General features: G+C 37.9%; 1 protein-coding gene across 1 annotated transcript in view; it reads left to right on the top strand.

Annotated features, from left to right (window-relative positions):
• Positions 1-4,514: 4,514 nt before the first annotated feature.
• slc8a4b (solute carrier family 8 member 4b) overlaps positions 4,515-23,892 on the top strand; it is a 61,502-nt gene continuing 42,124 nt past the window's right edge. The window contains exons 1-2 of the mRNA XM_060874671.1: positions 4,515-4,908; positions 5,727-5,876. The gene's annotated coding sequence lies outside the window, so the exon portion shown is untranslated. The remainder of the gene's footprint in view (positions 4,909-5,726; positions 5,877-23,892) is intronic.

The raw sequence follows: 23,892 nt of genomic DNA, 5'->3' as shown, positions 1-23,892 counted from the left end.
TCAAACATATTAATTAAGTAATTAGAAAGTTGTAGATTATCTTTCAGGCTGGCAAAGATGAACTACTAGCACATTTATATGGATGGAATAAAATTGGTCTAATATCTGTACTGAGAGTTTAGGGAACTTTACTCAATGACTAAGGTAAAAAAATCTTTCCCAATTTCCAGAGTGTCCACTTGGTGTCGCTATCTGACAAGGGCAACAAATATCATGTCTACTCAGTTCATACTGTATATGTCTTTATCCTCATATGGAACAGACTACTTAAATTTTTTTCGTTACCGCCCCCTTATTTAATTTTTTTTTATTTTCAACCCCTTTGATAATCCTTCATTTATTTCCCCACTACATTGTTTTTTGTTTACTGTCTTTTGTGTACTGTCTTTTTTGTATTTTGTGTATTGTCTTGTATCCTTTTGTCTGCACTGTCTTTTGTCCTGCACTGTCTTGTCTGTCTTGTCCTGCACTGTCTTGTCTGTCTTGTTTGTATTGTCCTGCACTGTCTTGTCTGTCTTGTCTTTCACTGTTTGCATCAGGTTGCACAGTTGCACTTTATGTGGCTAGGACTAACTTACTAAGCCCTTAGCCCTGTCTTTGTTTCATGTAGCACCACAATCCTGGAGAAACGTTGTCTTATTTCACTATGTACTTCAACAGCTATATATGGTTGAAATGACAATAAAAGCTTCTTGACTTGACTTGAATAATATTTTATTGTATTTTCCCTCATAGAAGAATAAACACAACTGCTCCTTTGGGAAAAAACGAATATAGTTTTGCTTTACAACTCATCATATCAATGTGAAAAGAGAACTTACTTTCTTGACTCATAAAAACATAAAACACTTGCTATTCATGTCCTTGGCTGTACACTTCATATTCTTCTGCAAATCTCTGCCCCATGTCTAAGCTGAGACAGCTTATTTTCTTCTATGTAACTATAGACTTTAGTTTTTGTGGTTAGTTAATGTAGCTTGAGATGCAGAGGTGGAACACTCTCCTCTCTCTCATGTGTCTACAGTCTGTGGTTGAGTGCAAAGCTTGCAATGTTCACTGCTTTTAGACACATACAATTATCAGGCATTTATAAACATACGCAGCCTGCCTCGCCCTTTCAGAGGGTAGCCTTTAACGTAGATATTTCTGGATATAGTGGCAGACGACCCACCTACTGCTGAGTCCAAGCTTACGTTAGCTGAGAAATCTGACCTGCTCCATTCTGTGAGTGAAAAGCAAGCACTTAGCACAGACAACTGTCAAGCTGCATTCAATGTGTGTCAAGTTGGATGTTGATCGCATCAAAAGATCCCTATTATGGAATTATATAAGACATGCATTTGAGGCTAACATTAATCAATTGATATAACTAATTCATTCATTTTAAAGCTAACCCATAATAAGACCCCACACACTATATACTTGTTTGAAATTCTAGGCTGCAAATTCTTGTTCTTGAAGGTTCCACCCTGTAGGACCTCCATCCCTGTTCTTATAAAATTACAGGGGGATCTCTATTGCTCTCTCTGTCTTTCTGTCTTAGCCTATGTCATTACCTTCCCTATTTCCATTTCCATTGCCCCCTTCCTTGGTGTGTCCTTAAATGTGGTAGTGTGGTTTCATATCTTCACATGTGGCCCATGTGCAATGGAGTGTGTTTAGGTATCACATCCAGCAGTAATGAAAGGGCGTGTGGATCACTAGATGGGAGTTATTTCACCATCATGGATGCTATGTGTATCTGATGGTATACTATCTTTAGCCATCCGGAGAAAATGTAGTGATACAAGCTGTCCTGTGGGGCAGGTGGATTTGCATGTACACACACACACACACACACACACACACACACACACACACACAGGCAAGGTGGCAGGACTTTTGTAGGCAGCAAAATCCTTGAGCGTATTTTTTTCTGTCACACTTAGATGACATAAAATGGGAAGGAAAAGCATGGACAGTTTATTGTATTTGGTCATATTACCACAATGATATCAGATGTCATTTGTACATTTGATATCATTATTACATGATGATATACACATCGATGTCGGTGTGTAAGCATCCACACAATATTATATGATTTCTAGTCATAAGGCAGTGGTTTGTTTTTGGGGATACTGTACCATGTAATCGACCAACTTTGCTCAGAATCTGTGGTAAACCTACTGTTCATTTGTGAATGATGAAGATGTAGAGACTACAGACTATTAATCAAATCACCTTGTTAGTCTATTTACATGTCAAAAATACTTTTTTACACACCAGATGTCTCTTGTTTTTTTTATGTAATTATATTCAGTAGTAATTGATTTATGCTTGTTTGCCTATGTTTGTCATTTTCTATTAAATCGATGCATCAATCTAAATTGTCAAATCATTACACTCCTTCTATAAAGAGCATAAAGTGAATGTGTATGTGTATTAAGATTTTATGTGTGTATGTGTATAAAGACTTGAATCTAGAATGACTAGAAACACCTTGATTGTGTGTGTTTTTGTGTGTGTATATGTGTGGTGAAGTGAGTAAAAGAGTGTTGAAGTTCCAATAATTGTTATCCATTAATCACTGAAGCTATTACCTTACAAGTAATTTGATGATACAAGCACCTTCCAGGCAGAACGTTATAGATTTAACCAGATCATTGATCCCATCAACGAGGGTCACGCTTTACAATTAAACGTGCAACTTGACAAACCTGATGAAATTCTCTTAACAAGTGCATCTTGACTGCTGTTTTGGGATCAGCACAATTTGTGCGGCCGCAGAACAGATGTTTCAGCAGCTATTATGAAAGTTATAACATAAAACTGTGTTGGTGCTGAAACTGTAATAGAGTCACATTTTGAGCGCTAGTTGTTGTGGGTGGTTAATTTTTCAATAATTAAAATATAACACATGATAATTACACATTCAGCAACATTTACTGTGCTTTATTCTACTGGTCCAATAATCCAGTACTAAAACAGTGAAAAGTGAATGTTAAGGACTTCATTTGGATGAGTGTCACTGATCTTATAGCATTGTTAATATTTGACTGGTTATTCAGTCTACAGGAGCAGGTTGTCACTGATCTAATAGCCCATGAGGTTTTTTCCACTTGTCTACATTATGTTTCCCAGCTGGATGGAGCCATAAAAGCCAACTCAAATCAGAGGGTCAGGAAACATGCCCAACAGAGTCAAGCTGCCATGTTGTAGCCTGGATCTGCTATATTCATTTTGGCAACATCCAAAACACATACTGGCAAACTAAATAAAAGGGCATATCACCTACAACACTTACTATTTCAGTTTTTTATAGAGTATGGTTGTATGTGACTAAAGTTTTGTTTGTGTAAAGTCTACAGCTATAGTATTAATTGCCTCTGTTTCAGGTGGTAACAATAGATCAATACAAACAATACAACATAGGTGACATGGCTAAATAGCTAGACAACGTTAACTAAGTGACACTGTAAACATATACATGTATATACACTTACTTTTTATTTCATTATTTATTTAATTTTGAATAATAATAAATCATAAAAAAAATAAAGTTATGTAATGGTGTAAATGACACTGATGGGTTACTTCCAGGTTCTTTGGTTTCCTTCCACCTCCTAGAAACTGGTCAGTCTGTTAGTAACTTTATTACTTCTATCTAGATGTGAAAAGGTGTGTGAATGTGTTTGTATGGTCTTGCATACAGTTTGTGATCCCACATCAATCCCAGGCTCCGGAATCACCCCGAAGCTGCCCAAGATAAAGCAGTTACTGATTATAAAGCAGTTAATTAACCATAATTACCATTAAATACCAGATTAAAACCCAGAATGTACAAAGTTGACCACTGATGTCAAAATGTTTAGTACCAGAGTGAAACCAGTGAGGATCTACAGCGCTGTATGGTATTTATTAACGTTTATTTTAATAAACGTATTTATTAATTAACATTTGCTTGCAGTGTTCTGAGTAAAAAAAATAAAAGGTTAAGGTCCCTCCCCATCCCCATTCACGGTAGGCAGACTGGTGCTTATGGAGCACACGTTCACTACACACACACACACACTGCCTCTCTCTCTCTCACACACACACACACACTCTCTCTCTCTCGCTCTCTCTCTCTCTCTCACACACACACACACACACACTGCCTCTCTCTCTCTCACACACACACACTCTCTCTCTCTCGCTCTCTCTCACACACACACACACACACACACACACACTCTCTCTCTCTCTCTCTCTCTCTCTCACACACACACACACACAATCTCTCTCTCTCACACACGCACTCTCTCTCTCTCTCTCTCACACACACACACACACACACTTTCTCTCTCTCTCTCTCACACACACACATACAAACACAGACACACACACTATCTCTCTGTCTCTCTCGCACACACTCTCTCTCTCTCTGTCTCTCTCTCTCTCACACACACACTCTCTCTCTCTCTCTCTCTCTCTCTCTCTCTCTCACACACACACACACAAACACACACACACAGATTCAGTTCCCACTCTCTTCAGTTTCAGTGTCCTGCTTCCTACTCCTCTGAGCTTCAAGCTCTTCTTCACAAGGCACACAGGTATTTGCATAAGTTATATTCGGCTCTAAAAGGGCGTTCAGTCACTCGGCTGTTGATGAAGAAGACCCGGTGAGCGCGTTATTGAGAGGGCATCGATCCTGCAGCGGAGAAGAAATCATCTTGCCTTGCTGCTCACATTCTACGTGAAGCGACGGATCGCACAGAGAAGCATCATTCATAACTAACAGCCATGGACCCCAGCAGCGCGCTTTTCTTTTCCCAAGGTCCAGCTCGCTGTTAGACATCAGGAACCGGACCGTCAGACAGACAGACAGACAGGTGCATCTACCACCGAGGATCTCTCCTGTGGATCTCTGACCTGATTCAGTCGGTAGGTTATTAAACTCCTGGACTGGTGTAATATCTGTGCGTTAGACTACAGCCATCACCATAGTATTTGGGGTATTTACGGAAAAGAAGTAGTATTGAGAGTCACTCCTTTTGCAATAACAAGTGTTCATATACTGAAAATAATTCTACTTCTTTACCCCTTGGTTACACTTTCATGTAAAAAATAAAATAAACAACACCAACTAGTTATGATGTGGCTGATGTGGTGTCCTCAATGGTGCACATTTTGGAAAGGTACCCAACACATATGCACTATAAGGCTTGATTAAATACAAACAAAAGATGTACACTAAAGTTTACTACCACAGCAAAGAAAGCATTATTTAGTAGTTTAGTGTTTTTTTCTTTAGTGTTATTGTGCACTATGGGTGTAAATGAAACACTATACCAGTTAATTCAGTCACTCACTTAATTCAGTGTTATGACCATTTTTATGGTGTCATTAGTGTTTAAACAGAATTAGGCGTCATGCTCTGATGGATATGTTTGTTGTCACATGACTGCACTTTCAGATCATCCTTTAAAGCTATAGACACTTTGTAGATTTGTACATTGACGTGATCTTTAAAAAGACAATGACAGCTATTTGCAGATTCCATGAGTTGGCACCAAACAACTAAATGTTAAATAAGGTTAGAAATAATCAAGTGTGCAATTTAGGAAATATCCATCATTAAGTCACTTGAGACACAAGTTATAAATAGGTCATCTGATGGACCTAATGACAGCTGAAAATAAGGGGTTTTATTCTCATAGAACAAATAACGGAACAAAGCTGTTAATTTGTGCGTGCTGCAGGATAAGAGGAATCTAACCTAGTGAGGGAGAAATCCCAGCCATGATGAATGCCTAGCACTGGCTTTCTTTTCCTGAGTCACCGAAGAGACCACGGCATTGCCATAACCTATTACTGTAGAGGATCTTTGGTTCCTGTCAGACCAACAGTGGGTAAGCGATACTGACTTTACAAGGCACATGAACAAATACATGACTTTTACACTTAAATAATAAGTTAAGATAAATAATATGAATATGAAAAGAAATTACAGTGCTTTTATAGACTTCATGTCTTTCAAGGTAATTGTGTGTCGTTATCTAAGTTACACACAAATGAGCAACAGTTTAAAAAGGGAACTGGATGTAATCTAATGCATACCACCATATTTGTGTAATATGGTGGAATGGGCATGTATAGCTGATAGAACTAACTCAGTTAGTTTTTATTAATAATGTGACTGTCAGTAGGGTGAATTCTGCTGTGAGAAGAGGTATATTAAAGGATTATGTTCTACTTCATCATGATGGTGAATGGAAAAGTACTACTGAAATCACTATGGGGCCAAAACATGGCCAATTATACAGTGTACCAGGGACAAAAAGATACAAAACATTGCAAAAAATATAAAGCCCTTGTATTATAGGACTGGAAGTGCATCAGCATGCAAACCACTCTGAGTCTGGTGATGTCTGTGACAGTTTAATAACACAGACATCAGGAAGGCAGTGATTGCAAAGGATTTTGCAATCAAGTACTCAGCCTTGACATTTCACTTAATATTATGTTACAATTTTGTACAAAATTTTTTGTCCCTTGAAATGGGCAAACTATGTATAAAAGAGCTGAGGCCATCAAGTGCACAAATCCCAAATTAAGCTGACATTCTGCTCTATATCCGGATTCATTCATTTACGGTGTGCTGGGTTACAAATGATCACTGTCCAGTTATTAATGGACTGCACTGTGTATGTTTTCACTTCCCCAAAATCGTAGTGCTGTCATGTGTGAAATTAATTTTGAGTTTTATACTGACCACTAGCCATAATTTTTTGCACCAGTAAAATGCCTGAGTGTTCGGGGTGAATATGAATAATTCAGCTGGATGCTCTGGTAATAGGCTACAGCTTTATTTGAAGGATTTATTTCATGTTTCACACATCTCAATCATGATGCTGTTAAAATCTTTGATGACCTAAATCCATTTCAAACCTTTCTGCTTGTTTGTCCAAACTCCCCTTATCAAACTTTGCTTCCTTTCTGTTCATTCTATTACACAGTGTCTCTCTTCAGATTTTCATAATCCACAGTGGAATTGAAGGCTGACCTGCATTACGTAATATATTCAGTACGCTACGCAGATGACTCTGGTATCAGGAAGACACATGCATCCATGCACGCTGATGTGTGTGCTGGTGCGTGTGTGTGTAGGGGCCAGTGGGTCTCTAGTGCCTGAAGTAGATCCCCTCTTAATGACTGGATTATGAAGGGATCAGAAAAAGATAGAATTCAAAGCCTTCATAGAGGATAGTCTATAAAAAATTTCGCTGCCCTTGGTTGCTTCTTCATGTTGTATTTCTTCACGTAGGTTCCAGCCTAATACTTTGCATATGCAGAAATGCTGAATTTCTTTATTCATGATGTCATATGTAAATAAATAGGTTCACAATTCTCTGTATACTTGTTTGTAGAAACTCTGGTAAAACCAATGATTAAAAAAACAAACACACTCTGCATTTCTGTGTATGCTAATGCCATGCTATTAAATTCATTTAGTTAGGTAATTTAAATAGGAATTACTAGCTACAGGTTGCTACAGTATAGGTCGCATAATATTCTTAATTTGTTAACAAAACTAGTTTGTGTGAGTAACAAGTTAACTCATTTAAACAGCAGCTAAAATATTCAATAATCCAAACATTCTGTTTGCTTCTTCATAGCATAACTTTAGACAGAAGCTGGGAGCATGCTAATATCGATGTAGCTAATAGGCTAACTACAATTAGTACTGCTTTTTAGGGAAATTATTATAACGAGTTTCAGTATTAATAGGTTTATGTTTGTAGTGTCAATATCTAGCAATTAACTAGCAAAGTTAGGCCATATAATAGCTAAACAAATTTCATACATTTCATTTTGTGTTAGATCAATTCAGCGGTAATAAAAAACAATAAAATAGAGATAGATTTATTTAAGCTTTAATACCAGGGGGCTAAAAATTATATATAGCAGGCAGACTGCTTCATTAAACATTAATGTGGAAGATTGCAGAAATTAATGTAATGCCTTTTCAAAGCTACCGATTGGCAAGTTGTTATAATTAGTACATGGACTGTGCACATGTGCATGGCCTAGCTTAAGATGCAGTTAATGTGTCCCAATACACGTACTTATTCTAGGCAATAAAAGTATGTACTCTTTTTGTGAAGAGAGTGTAGGGAAAGATTACCTACTACACACTATACACTTACACTATGTACTTTTCCAACTAGTGTGTAAATTTTAGGAAAGTAGAATCATCTCAAAAAGCTTATTTACTAACAGGAATTATAAGCCGTTCCCCAAGTGTTGGCAAATGACGTTAACAGCAAACATGATGCTTTAACAAAATACAGTGCAATTTTATAATGTTTTTAAAATAAATCACACAAAGTGAGCTTATTTAAAAGACATTTGTAAAGAGCGCCTGGTAACCCTGCCCTTCTTCTGCTATGAAAGCAAAGCTGCAAGCATTTAGTTCCATACTTAGTTTTGGGTTCTTGATGTGCACTTCTTGAATTTTCAGTGTGAACACACGACTCACACTCTTTATACTGCAAAATTGGCAGAGAACAGTACATAAGTATGCATACTGGTATGCACACAGTATCTTTTTGCCCTACCGAAGCAACTCAGCTTAGACATGAGAAACAGTTGTGGATCGGCACAAATCCAATTCCAGATAAAAGAAGATACCATGATGATCTGTACAAACAAATACAAATGTAAATGCCAACATAAAAATGAATGACACTGAACCATTAAGCATTAACTGTATTAAAATTATTGAAGATGGGGATTCTGTCTTTTTTTTTTGAATTTGTATACCAAAACAAGCCTTGCTTTTGGGAGATGGATGTTTCATGCTAGATTTGGAATGAACTGGGACCACTCCACAAATGTCTCCATCTTAAGCTCTTTATTTAATAGGTGCTGAATTTTTCTGAACAAACGCCAAATTTTTTATTAATATGGAAAGTGTGCCGGGAAATGTATGCACATTCTGATTTGGCCCGTAGGGTAAAAAAGGAGTAATTAAAATAGATGGTAGAAGGAAATGGAGCCTGGCAAAGGAAGGCTTGCATTACAGAATGACTTGTCAGGACTGCAGATGTCATCATTCAAAGATCACTATAACCAGCATTCTAAGAGAGCATTGTGTGAGGTAGCAGTCACTTTCTACCACTGAAATTCTGAGGTTAACAACTAAGCAGACATTTCTGCACCCGTGCCCATGAGTCACTTTAAAATTTGAGTAAATATACAATGGGATATTGTCATGTAAAGGAAAATCCATCCAGAATAACACAATTTATAATTTGATTTTTACCATTTAGATTTTATAATGCTAGATTTTTATAATTTTATAATATTTCAAATAAAATGTAATCTAAAAGATTTGTGATCTTGTATCTTGTGATTAATAACTTTATTAGATTCATTAATATGTGGATTTATGTTCACTTTGGTTAGTGGAATCCTACATTGCCCACAATGTTGTTCAGATCCTTTCTGATTGTGATTCTAGTGGGATTTAACCCAGATTTAATTTCTACTTAAAGAGACCAGTTCAGCAGCACTTTAGTCCTTTAGTCTAGCTCTTTCACCTCTTCATCTCTGCACTCGGTTTAAACAGATAAGGTTTCTGGGCTTCATCTTTCATGTTAATCCCATCACCACTCTACTAGTGGAGTGCATCATCAACTGCATCATCTAGGTGGTTTTCACACATTTTCTGGGGGGCTCATGGACTTTTAAGCCCAGATATTTTTAATTGGTGAAGTATGAATGTTTTTTCTAAAGAATAGATCCCTGGTCAACAGTTGTCTGGGTCTTGCTTCTCCCAAACCACAGTGTAGTTCGCATCATGTGTGGAAGCTACTGTATCCAAATCAGTTTTTTACTATTGTGATGCCAAGGGAAAAAGTTGTTATGGTTATTGATAGCTAAAACCAGACATTCATAGCACCGGAGCACATTTCTGGTCTGTGTGTTTTCACAGAGAACATCATGAAAAATCTGTTGTTTGCTGCCTACATGACTAAAAAAACTTCTGGTGTTTCTGCACAATCCACATGCCCTGAATCTCAAAAGTGCTGTTCTTCACCAATTAAGTGCTGGTACAAACAGGAAAATAATAAAAAACAACAAAAGGATGAACCTATTCCCTACCATTTTGCAAACCTGAGTGAACAAAAGTGATGTATAGAAACAAGCAATCAAGCTTCAATTGCAGAAAGGAATGCTTCATTCACAGCTTAGAAGTGGTTTTGAGTGTAGACACAATTATTCAGGCAAGTGTGAAAATGCTGTTAACTGCTTTGCATTCTGGATAAAAGCTCTTGGAAATAGTGAACATACAGCACCAACCAACAAATTAGCAAGCTTAGACATGTAAAAGTGTTTAATTTCAGGACGGATATTTCCTTTAAAACAAGGGACAGGTAGTTCCTGTAGAATCTATCTATCTATCTATCTATCTATCTATCTATCTATCTATCTATCTATCTATCTATCTATCTATCTATCTATCTATCTATCTATCTATTTACACAGAGAATGAGACAATGCATCTGATTTTAAGCAAATAAAAAATAAATCAGCAAATTTTAGATTTATGTCAGCTGATGTTTTTTCTGTTAATATGTCCTATTTAGACAAGATAAACCTTTACGATTGTATTTTGAACATATTACACATTACCAGCTTATTACAACACTGAATAGGCAACAAGCTGAGTGGAATCAAATATTCACTGTTCATTATACTGTTCATCTAAATCCTGCAGCTCAACTACTTTGGTACCTGCCATCATTCTAGCAATCAGGGGCTGCTGTGGCTTCAAAGCATTTTTAGAAAAACAATTAAAATCTATTGCAATCAATGAAATGTAATATTGACTGCAACCTAAATAATATGTCTGGTCAATAGAGAAAGGAGTGCTGATGATTAAAGCTGGCAAAGATGGCCATTGGAGGTTAAAGGGGAGCAAAGGTAGGGGAGAATTGATTAAATGGATGTGAGAGCGAGGGCGGATGATGAAGAGAATTTGGAACTGCAGTCCTTCAGAGGCAAGAATCGGAAGGGTGTGATTTGTATAGTGGTATACAGCTGCAAGAGTAGAGACGGATAGAGTGGAGAGCACCAGAATTAAACTGGGACTATGTTGAGTGAGATAAGAGGAAAGACTTTAAGGGATACAGTGAGGTAAAAGAAGAAGGATGGTGGATGGATGTTTCTGCCAGGGGTTCTTCATTTAGGTTGCACTGAATAGCTGTCTGGTCTTTTAATTAATTTCACACTAGTCCAAGGATGTGTGTAGCTGAAGTGCAGTGTTCTTTTACTTTCAGATCATGCTCACTTACAGCTCTGTGGTGGAGACAAGATTGTTGAGACTGACTGGCACACACACACACACACACACACACACACACACACACACACACACACACACACACACGCTTACACCCCCCAGAACTACTGTCACAGTAGTTAAAGTGAGATAATTTATTTCCATTGCCTGTTAAACTGCTCTAAGCCATGGGGTTGACACAGAAAGAGAATGAGAGAGATCTTATTAGGAACAGACTCTAAGTCCCCAAAGCATATGTTTTTTTGACAGTAGCAGTCTGTAAACACTATTGCAGCGATAAAGCCCCCATGAGTCACAGAGTACCCCTGGCTGAATGCCACTTTGGCCTGTATGTATGTGTGCGTGTGTGTTTGTGCGTGTGTGTGTGTGTGTGTGAATAAGTGACAGACAGCCCAGTCTTCCTGCTCCTTGCTCAGTCATGATGACAGTGTGAAGCAGTATAGAAGCTCCGCACAAATACATCAGCTAGATAAAAAAATACCACAACCGAGTGAGCTTGATGATTGTCCAGGTAGGCTTCATCTCAGATTTATAAACCCTGTCTGCTACATGAGAGAGGCTTTTAGCCAATGACGTTATGATTGGAAGCCATGGCAGGGTCTTAAAAATTGATTTGAAGCGGTAGATATTAGCAACCAAGGCTGGCAGCTTTCACACGAGTTTCTTAAAATAAGCTGGATATAACTCAAATTTATGACACACTGTAGTACAAAAATCATAAATAAAGAATTGTTTTCAAAAATAGATTATGGAACCAAAGAAGAGATTATAGATGTTATTGTCTATTTACACATAGATGTTATTGTCTATTTAGGTTTTACACATTTGAATCTGGTTTAAAGAGTCCTAATCATATATCACCATCATAATCTTAACAGCCACTTAAAGAAATAAAGATCATTGTTTTTTAATTTAATCTCTACCCAACTATTCTGTAGCATACACTAAACTAAATGACCAAAGCTTTGTGGACCATGATTGTCACACCAATATTTACTTGTTGAACATCTCAATCCAGATGTGGTCCCATTTTCTGTTATAATATCCTCCACTCTGGGAAGGTTTTCCAATAGATTTTGGAATCTGGTTGTGCTCAATCAGCCAGAAGAGCATAAGTGATGAAGTCTGGGGCCCAGTCAGCATTCCAGTTCATCCTAAAGATGTCCAATGGGGTTGATCTCTGGGATCTGTGAAGGGCATTTAAGTTCTTCCACACCAAAACCCTGTCTTCATTGGCATTGCTTTGTGCACAGGAGCGTTGTCATGTTGGAACAAGTTTGGCCCTTTAGTTCCAGTGAAGAGAAACTGTAATGCTACAGAATACAAGGGAATTCTGTACAAATGTGTGCTTCCAACAACAGTGGCAATAGTATGGGGAAGAACCACATACTGTATGGGTGTGATGACCAGGTGTCCACAAATCTTTGGATATATATTATATATGTAAGGACCACAGAGCAAGTTTCACATGTTTCCGTGTACTGAGAAAAGAACTGAAAATCCATTTACATTAAAATCCTGAATGATGCAACTGAAAATTCTCCATTCTATCTTCAGATGATCACGAGTTAGGAGCAAATATTAGGAGCAACGATTGGTTGAGAAGAAAGGCATATTCTCTTTCTACTAACCAGTTGTGCTCATGTATGTGGAAGAAGGCAGACTGTGCTTTCTAGTGAGTGTGTTTCACTGCAATGTGACACAGCACAAGCATCAGAACAAAACAAAAAATAAAGGTTGGCTTCACGTGTCTGGGTGGAAAGAATCTTGAACCCTGCAACAGTTGCATCATACTCACAGCAATAGTCATAGGATTTTGCAAAATTAAGTGCCAACGAATTCAAAAACTGCACAAAAGGTCCCAATGATAAGCTTTCTGTTGTTTACTATTTATAGTAAAACCTCAAAATTGCAGCTCATGGTAATTGCACATACACCTCAAATGCGGTACTGAGTATTTCTTTAATCATCCCAGGTGACACACTCTACTCTGCTGTAATTCAGTTTGAGGCTATTTAAATGTACCTAGCTGTAAACCATGCCCCTTCAATTAATTGTTCAGCATATACTAAAATTTTTTATTAAAGTATCAAAATTTTATTTGCCTAAACCAATCATGTCTGCGCACTTCTGCTCTGTGTGTGTGTGTGTGTGTGTGTGCATGTGTGATTGTCAGATGGGAGCTTCTCAGCTTCAAACGCAAGGGTTAGCATGATCAAAGGCAGCGTTTAGCGCTGTGTGTTGCTATCACATCACCGGCAGCTCCACAATCACGAGCTCCAATTATAGCTTTCAAAGAGGAAGTTGCTTTCAGTGTCTCTCTCTCTGTTTTTTTCCCACTGCAGCCTAGTGGCTGAACACATGGATTATGTGTTCTGCATAGCAAGAATAGCCCACATCTTTCCTTAATCACATTTTTATGGTTATAATTTTTGTTATTTTGCAGCTTTTATTTCCTCATTTGTAGAAATTGCCATGATAATGTGTAGGCTTACACTTTGCAGAAGACTGTAGGTCATTTCTTTGGTTACAGTCTGAAGCATTTTATACATTATATTAATCAGAAAAAATAAAGGAGACAGGATATGACTAATCTGGAAAACACATAACTCTAAGTTGTATTATACTTGATTTGACCTCACATGAAATGATACTATGAGTAGCCAAGAGGGATCATTTTATGGTTAGTGACAGGAGAAGTGAAAGAACCACACAGCACATTTTATCCTTTGTGTATCTGTGTCTCTGTTGGTGGAATGTTTTCTGAAATATGTGTGAGCCTTTAAAAATGTACTTGTGTTATGTGCATGCTTTGTGTGTACAGGAGATGTCTGCCTATTTTGTTTAGTTTGCTTAAGGCTGCTTATCATTACACACGGGAATGTAACCACTACTGTATATTCATTTTAAGAACATTACACAGTGTGACTTCAGTTTTGCTGGACAGCTAAAGACAGGTCCAACAATTTCCTGTGTAGTTTTTTTTAAATCATGTGTTAATCAGTGTGTTACTTTTTGCTTAATTATATACTTTAGACTGTGTAACAGCAAGGTCTCACACTCACGGATATATATCAATTAGCACAAATCAATTAGTTGGAAATGATACAGAGGTGGGAGGCATGGTGGCTTAGTGGTTAGCACGTTCGCCTCACACCTCCAGGGTCGGGGTTCGATTCCCGCCTCCACATTGTGTGTGTGGAGTTTGCATGTTCTCCCCGTGCCTCGGGGGTTTCCTCCGGGTACTCCGGTTTCCTCCCCCGGTCCAAAGACATGCATGGTAGGTTGATTGGCATCTCTGGAAAATTGTCCGTAGTGTGTGAGTGCGTGAGTGAATGCGAGTGTGTGTGTGTGCCCTGCGATGGGTTGGCACTCCGTCCAGGGTGTATCCTGCCTTGATGCCCGATGATGCCTGAGATAGGCACAGGCTCCCCGTGACCCGAGGTAGTTCGGATAAGCGGTAGAAGATGAATGAATGAATGAATGAATGATACAGAGGTCAAGATTAATACATATGAAATCTTACTTCTTTTCTTCTGAATGTTATTAAAAACAGAAGAGAAGTTTTAGGGGGATATAGAATGAGTGATTTTGATTGGTTTTCTATAAATGAGAAACGCAATGACAGCCTGAAACCCCTTAAAACTATTTGTTTTATTAGATTTTGAAGTATAAAGTTTACTGTTGCATGAAGCTGTTTTATTGGTGTTGTACAGCTAATATTTTATTATCCGCAGCACAATATTGCATCAAGCTTCAGTTGTACACTAGGATATGGTTGTGCGTTTTTCAGAGCTAATTCTGAATTCGGAGAGATGTGATTACTGAGCAAATGCCTTAGTGTTAAGCTCTTTTCTGATATGATTACTGAGTGAATGACTGGGTTATATGCCTTGTTCTGTAGTGGAACGGATTTACTGCGGGATGTTGGTGAGCCAGTGGTGGCAGTGAGTCATTTCATTTTCAGCAGGTTCCAATAATGTGCTCTTTCCTTTTTGAAAAAATAAAAAACGAAAACTAGAGGGAGATAGACACAAAATAACATGTGCATTCACTTGAAGGACAGAAGACAGGCATAACCTTTACTTTCCCTCTTAAAAATGCACAGAAATTTAAAGTTATAAAAATGACTTGTGCTTCTTCCACTCATCCGTCTGCCCTTTCAATTGATCTCTGTTCTGTCCCTTACATTTCTCATCTATTTGAATATTAAAATGTCTGTGCAATCCTATCCATTTGTAAGGATTATGAACACGCTTAGGGTTAACTTACATGAATTGTAAATAGGAATTCAGTGTTTCATGCCATGGAGCCTGAAGACATGCATCTTTTACTTAAAAAAGTTTTATCTTAAAACAGCAATCTACAATATATGGTCAAATGTTTGTGGGCCGCTCTTTCTCTCTCCCTCTCTCTCTCTGTCCATCTCTATCACGGCTACCTCTCTCACAGTTCCAATGTAATAACAATAATAATGTCTACTTCCTTTAGGTTGTAGCACTTTGTGAAAGAGCATGTCAGAGTGCTGTTGCAACATCAGTAATCAATACCTATCTATTCCACATGGCCTGGGCATGTATCTGGCTCAAGCCTGAAATAACAGAATATATCAAATCATCTTGTCAGTGCCACCGGCTTCAGAGAATTAATTTATTTTTCATGTTAAGAGTAAAATAACTTGTAAATGTCACAAAAAATTGTGTTTTTAATGCATAGGCTATGGATATGACAGTAACAGATATACATGCAGAATTAGGTACACTCTTACAAAATCATGTAGCCATTTGAATAGATGCTAATTATCCAACATATTATGGTTAGATCATCTCAGTCACACATACACACATGCATGGGCATTTTATATAGTGAGTACAGCATATGATTAACCGCTTTAGATTTTTTTCGGTAGTTATTCACATTACTAGTCTCATTACTAGTGGATGTGGCAGCCTAGTGGTTTAGGTGTTGGATCATCAGTTTGGAGGTTGTGTGTTCCATTCCCACATCTACCAGGCTGCCACTGCTGGGCCCTTGAGCAAGGTCCTTAACCCTCAATTGCTCAGTTGTATAAAATGAGATGAAATGTAATTCACTCTGGATAAAGGTGTCTGCTAAATGCTATAAATGTATAATGTTCCTGAGAACTAGACTGAGAATTGATAATCATGGGCTGTTGATGTACCTGTAGTTTCTAATATCTTCACATTGCTAAGGCTCCTTCATATACCTGTTGTCAACAGTAAAATGGGGACACACACACTTTTTCTCTGTCTCTCCTGCTGCGCTGCCACCTGCTTGTTTGTTAGTGCTGGGTCGTCAAGGCCGTTGCTCTCTTTTCCTGTCCAAACACACTCAGGATATGCAACTGAAGAAGGTCACTTTGACTGTTCTCAGTAGCTGTTCTCTAGTCAGTGGGTGGCGAGATTAATAAGGCTGAGTCATTCCTGTTGATACTTACACTGACCTCAGGCCCGTTTGACTAAAATTTAAAACTTGAAAAGCACTGTAAATAAAGTGTTGGTTTAATGATGATCAATTTCCTTTTCCCATAAAAACATTTTTTATTGCCTATCTGCTTTTTTTTTTACTTGACCTTGGCTTTTCTCTCATTTATCATTTGGGCTTGTTGTTTGGTCTTATCTTCTCTTTGTCTTTTTTCTGTTGTTCCTTCTCACATTTCTGTTCTCATTTGCTGGTAATGGTTTGTGCAGGTAGACTTTCCATTATCACTTCCTGTCAAACTCTAAAACACACACACACACTGCATAAAGTACAGGGTCCATGACCGATGAACTCATGCCCATAATCACAGCTAGTAAGATACACTAGCTGTGGTAAGATACACTAGTGTGATTGCGAACACGCAATTGAATAAAGTATAATTTTATAAAGATAAAATGATGCATGATTGATTTGTATTTATGTAAGCTTTTATTCTACTGTGTTCCCATGTATAATTAAATGTAAAATCAGAGGCCCAGAGTGTGTTTTAGGAGTAGAATGTGACAAAAATGACACCTTGCAAAAGCTTTCCATTCTTTTTAGATTAATGTCATTTTCTGACATTACTTAATATGCCCAGCCCTTGCTAAAAGGACAGTGGGAAATACCTGGATACTCCCTTGTGTGCATAATCATCGATACTAAGACCTTTAAAAAATGTCATTGTGATGTATCAAGTATTTTACTTCTTCTCACCTACACTATGCAAGTTGCATATTTCCATGAAGCAAGATATGACTGACTGTTTTTTTATAGCTGGGGATAGCCTCCTATCATTTTCTTATACTTTGATTATTACCTGTTGAGTCGTTTAGTCTCCTCCAAATAGTCTCCTTCCAGGTTGGTTAGAGTAGGTTGAGACTGAAAGGGCTTGCAAGGCAAAGATGTGTGCTTACTACCTTGGCATCTTAAGAACACTCTGTTTGACTTTGACATCCTCAGCACTGACAGTGCAGTTATGTCTAGGTCTGTATAACATGCTTGGCTAGCAGCCTTAAACACTGGCTAAGAGTCAGATCCAACTCTGTTCTACCTAATCTGATTAATCTGTAGGTTCTGCAGGCGGGTCTGGCCATGTGGCTGCAGTTGATATTGTCTGTCGTGTTGCAGTGGTCTCAAAAGAACAGACAGATCTCAACTGTGTTGTATTTACTTATTCAGATCAACATACATTTATACAAGCAAGCAAATGAGGGTTAAGTAGTTAAGGCCCTTTCTTAATCACCCAGCAGTGGCAGTTTGATGGTCATGGGACTTGAACTCACAACCTTTCGATCAGTAGTCCAGTGCCTTGACGACTGAGCTACTATTAGTACTAGGCTTCATTGAGGACTCCTCCCACCAAGATTGAGTGAGGTGTGACTCAACCCTCTTATAGAGAAATACATTTTGTTGATAAGAGGGGATGCTCCAATGCAAACAGCAAAACAGCTTGAATTTCCAGTGCATACAAGACCCAGTGCATTGCCCGACACCGAGGATCCTGATTTTAGGAATTTCTAACCAGTAGCAAGTCCCCATTAATGCTAAAGATGTATGTAGCAGCCAGTGCAGTACATCAAAGCACAATGGGTCTCCTTAGGGTCTAAATGTTTAAAGGAACCAATGTACCTCCACCTGCCATAGTCCTCTAGGACTTTTCCTATGTGCTGGAGCCCCATAAGAAATTATGTATCTGTGTGTATTTTATAACTGATGACTGATAAGTGGAAATAAGCCAGGCCTAATACTAGGGTGATGTTGTGGTTGAATCTGGGATTTCTGCCCATTCTTATGTAACCCAAACTTTTGAACCTGTTGATTGCCCTTGCAACCTTTAGCCTGCAGAATGTTCTTAGCTTATAATATTATTTAGACTGAAGCCATCTAATTCTCAGACCAACTGTTTATCTGCCATAAAGAGCATCCTTGTCTAAGCAGAAGCTGTGCCACACACACCACTGTGTGGTGATTTCATCTCTTTGGAATATTGATTCATGGTACCAAGTCTCTGGCAACAGTTATACACATGATCAGCTATATGTGAAAATATATCGATAATGTATTTTTTTTTTCAGTTGTCGGAAAAAGAATCCCAAATGCTTCGACAAAGACTGGTTGTTCTTTTAAGAGAAACAAACATAGATATGATAAGCAGCTGTAACCAGCTGTTAATATGGGTTTTTTAATTTGGGAAATTATAAAGGATAGGAATAGCTTGGTAGGAATTAAGATTTTTTTTTAAAGGTACCTGGGTTTGTACTGGGCTTTCCGTTTGAATTTGAATCTGACCCATACCAAAAGGTGCTTTTTTTGTCTACATTCAGTATAAGTATCTTTATTGTTAATGTTTTTATATAGTCACGTTAATATGGATGGACTCTGTCCCCATCAGCCTCAATGATGGATACAATCCATTGTTAAGCCTCATTGGTTTTGCCTTGTGGAGTCAGCAGGAAGATGGACGTAGTCAATAACTTTTGCATGGCATCATGCCTCATAACACATCTGTCATGGATGGCAAATTTTGATTGATGCCATGAATATACAGGCTGTAAAACTTCATCTGCAGCTTGACTTCCATGTTTCTCTTGTTACTGCGAAATGTACACATTACATTTCAATGTTATGTGTTACTTGTCTCCTGAGAATCTATTATCTGCAACTACCTTGCTTGTAACTATCTTGCCAACTACATGTGGTCTTTGAGGACAACAACCTCTCAATCAATACACAATTCCCAGACTGTATATCAATAATCACACCCTCCATTGTCACCCACATGAGGATGGGTTTTCCTTTGAGTCTCGTTCCTCTTAAGGTTTCTTTCTCTTCCATCTAAAAGAGTTTTTCCTTGCCACAGTCACCTCAGTCTCCTCTGGCTTGCTCATTGGGGAGAAATGATACTCAAATACATTTAAGTATAAGTCTAATATTAATCTTGAATTTTTGTATACTATAAAATTTTGATATTATGTTTCTTATGTTTTGTAAAGCTTAGACAATGTCCATTCTTAAAAGTGCTATACAAAAAAATTTGAATTGAATTGAATGATCTTTTATCTATTTTTATATACTTATAAATTGCAAATGTGACCCCCTTTTGTGTATTGTGTTTATACACAAAATGCTAATAAAATGTGCAAAAACAGATGGCACAGCAATAGTAAAGAAAGAACCTTCTTCCAGCACCCAAGCCAATGTCATCTTTAGAAAAAATAAACAAAACAAAACCAGTATTTCAGTACACCAGCACTAACAATTTTCACACCTGAATGTGCACTGTGAGAGTGTTGCTCGCATCTCAAGACATCACACCCAGAATAGCGCTGGTGTTGTGTTCTGCCTGGATCTGTCAGAGCTCAGCACAGCAGGTGAGAGGAGAGTTCAGCTGACAGCGTACACAGGTTAGGAATCAAGATCAGTGCAAAATACAGGTGTGGATTTAGATGAGAGAGCAGGCTGATCAAGTGAGGAAAAGCTTTGACAAGAGGCCATCATCTCTCTTGTTTTTCACTAGGATCTGATGGCATGATGGCAACAATTAGCACCTTATTTCCATTAAATAAACTAAAAACTAAAGACACTAAGCATTTCTCCCATTAGTATCTCTGCCTTTGTTTGTTTCCCACTCTGTTGTTCTTAATGCAGTCTGCATTTTCATTCATTATGCCCATGTGCTCCATTCCATTGCCTTTATTGGAGTAATTAAAATGAAACCCACCCACTTAGTGCACGCTTGATTAAAATGTTCTTACTGACGAGCAGCAATGCCTTAGTGCTGATTAGTATGGACGTTTTCCTTGATAAACTTGTTGAGACTGTTTTTAAGTAGCATGTCTTTGCATAACTGTCTACCTACTGTTAAGTAATGTTGCTTTGAGGCCATGCTCAAGTTCAATAAAATTCACTGAATTGCTCTACATATCAAATACCTAACTATATACATTCTGCTTATTTACTGTTGTTTATTGACAGTAAATTTTACAATATTTGTTTTAGCCTGGTTAATTTTTAAAACATGACCGTGTATAGAAAAAAAACATGAACTAAAAAGCCTTCCTTTTATTCTCTAACACTGTGAAAAGAATTTAGATTAGCTTTCTGTTTTGTCTGTGGTCCAGTAGATGAGATATTTTTATATACAATTCTCTCTCTCAGACTAACCTTATTATGTGCTCATCCCTGTGGGGCTCTTCCTGTCAACAGAAGGACTCCTTTGATTGCCAGTTTTCTTCCCAGTTATTTCATTAAGGCTTTTATACTGACAAGACCTGACTGCTTGCGTTTACCTTCTGATTATTGCCTGCTTATTTCCAGCCATGCGTAATTCCATGTGTGATAACTGGAGGGCAGAATGGGAGAACAACATGAATTCTTTGTTGTCCTTATATGTTTTTTCACCTTCTAAGACAGAGAATAAATAATATCAATCCTAGTTGGAAGTGACATAAAAAAGCATTTTACAAAATGGAGCTACTGAGGTAGAGGGGCTTTCAATCATTTGTTTTAACTCAAGTCATTCTGATGGATCCTGAACTAAAATTGTGGTTCCGAGTCTTGTGCCTGCTGCTAACAGATCTTTCAATCATGTCATAATCAGCAGTAGCGATGTTCTTAAGTATGTGTACCTCAAGTGAATCTTTGTCCTTGCTCAAGCAAGGCAGTATCAAAGAAAGCATCAAATTTCTTGTGCTTTGATTTGATTGTTTATCTACTGACATGTTGTTTGTGATTTAAATTATAGCATAATACTTCTAGAGACAAACTGAGTTTGAAGCGACATCATAAAAGAATATGGAGATCTGGAGATGTGCTGGATTCTCTTGCATCATTACAAGAATCTTCCAAAAACATAAATAATAATATGCATGCAACTTAAAAAAAGTCTAATTCATTATTTTTGTATGAATAACATTAAAGTCTGGAGTGCAGAATTGTCTTCCTAAATATGGCATTAGTAAGAAATGATCTAGTTAGATCCAGCACATCAGTACCTCTGTGTATCGCCTTATTCAAGAAACACTATAAAAAACACTACTTTACAGTGCTAGAATTGTTAACTATACAAGCCCTTTCTGTGTAGTAAGATTGTGTGTTTCTCTACAAACCAAAGACCCACAAGTGCCAGAGGCTAAACTATCACAATTAGGTGGATATCAACAGGTTCATGTAGGAGTAGAAATAGAAACCCACTGTGTGGGTTAAGGTCACATGATACTGTGCTGATGCAAGCCAGACACAAGCTCAATGTACATAGCCCTGAAGGTTGTCTTAATAAAGTAATTTATAAAAAAAAAACCAAAAACAAGTTGCCTAGTGCGATACTGAGTAGTAAAAAGAAGATAAATACTTAACTGGCTTGTTCATATGGATTCTTCTTGCCTGTTTTAACACAACTGTTTTTACACATGGTATAAATGTTGGATAGAGGCTCCAAGGTTGCTTCTGGGCTTGTGTGCTTCTGATGTGTTCAGGGCTCAACAACACGTTACTGCATTGATGCAAACTGGGCTGAGCAGCAATAACCACACCCATCTTGAGTTGCCTTGCTTTGTTACGATGAGATATCGTTTATCTCACAGTTTTCAGTTTTCTATTACTATTTCTAAGACATATTTAGGGACGTACTGTAACAACTTCCAACAAACTATATTGAGCAGTTTATACTGTATGACATGACCTTGTCACATTATGTAATGCAGCTAATTCCACACAGTAATTCTGAGCTGTATTCACTATACCTCAATACCTCTAGTTACTACAACCACTCAGCCTTACCTTTTGCTCTTGATTTCTAAGTTATGTATCTAGTCTTTGCATCCAATTTAAACTCAACTCTCTCCCGTTGGTGTGGGAATCTCATAACCCAGCTTTGGAAGCTTTCAAAATTGGCAAGGCAGGGTGTTAGTGTGGCAGCCCTTTGCCATGAGGAGGTTTAGCAGGGAGCCTTCACTCAGCAAGCTGCAGAAAAACTGCCATGTACTATATTTGGCCATTTTAGCTGCACAGTGCATCCTGTAAGACATTCCTTGTGGAGGAATGGAGAAAGGGAGGGATGCAGGGAACATATGTCACCACTGATTGTGATTTACCAGCATGTCTGGGCAGCTGAAAGATGGTGCATTTTGAAAAGGTTGAAAGGGTTTCCAGAGAGTTAACAACTTATTTGACTTAGAAGCCTTCTGACAGAGGGAATAAGACAGAGACTGCATGTGTCTGTCAGCAGCTGTGTGCTTCAATGTGTGTGTTTGTGTGTGTGTGTGTGTGTGTGTGTGTGTGTGTGTGTGTGTGTGTGTGTGTGTGTGGACTCATGCCGGATAAGTATGAAGTTAATAAAGTGAATTCTGAAAGGGTCTCACCAAAGATAATTAGGACATAACCACACACACACACACACACACACACACACACACACACACACACACACACACACACACGTGTACACAAATATGACTTTGCAAATGGAAATTACCTACAGCACACACAATCAACTTGCTCACCACAGATAATCTTGACACACACATGGTGTCTCCACAGAGACTCACTCTGTCCTTGGGAAACAAAGGGATGTGATCCTGACTCAAATTAATTGAACCAATTAAGGATTTAAATTCTGGTGTGATGAGTAATTTTCATGCACACACAGAGCGACGCGGGTGAAATGGAAAACAGGGTGGACAAAGGACAAATGTCAAGCACTGTGTGGGAGCATGTGTGTGTGTGAGAGAGAAAAAAAGACACTCGTATTCAGAAACCACTCTGACACACACCTAGTGCTCTGGAGTATCTTGGCCTCAACATCCTCTGTTTCATCATTATTGTACTGTACCTGTTCTTTATGTGCATACTTTAGGAATAAAATGATTTGTAAAAAAAAAAAATAAATGAACAGGCTCTTTACATAAGGTAATATCCAGAGTTTACTTCTCTTTAAGGAAAATGATCCATGCCTTAATGCAAAGGATGTTTAAATTTGGAAAAAGTCAGAATCTTTTTTGTTTTCTTATTTCTTCTCTAATTTATGCCTTTGTGTTTCATCTCATTTTGAGAATCAGATAAAAAAGCAAAGATAC

Source organism: Tachysurus vachellii, chromosome 7 (genome assembly GCF_030014155.1).
Source record: "Tachysurus vachellii isolate PV-2020 chromosome 7, HZAU_Pvac_v1, whole genome shotgun sequence".
Classification (NCBI taxonomy): domain Eukaryota; kingdom Metazoa; phylum Chordata; class Actinopteri; order Siluriformes; family Bagridae; genus Tachysurus; species Tachysurus vachellii.
Note: the sequence above shows the minus strand (reverse complement) of the source record. Positions and strands in the feature narration are given on the sequence as shown.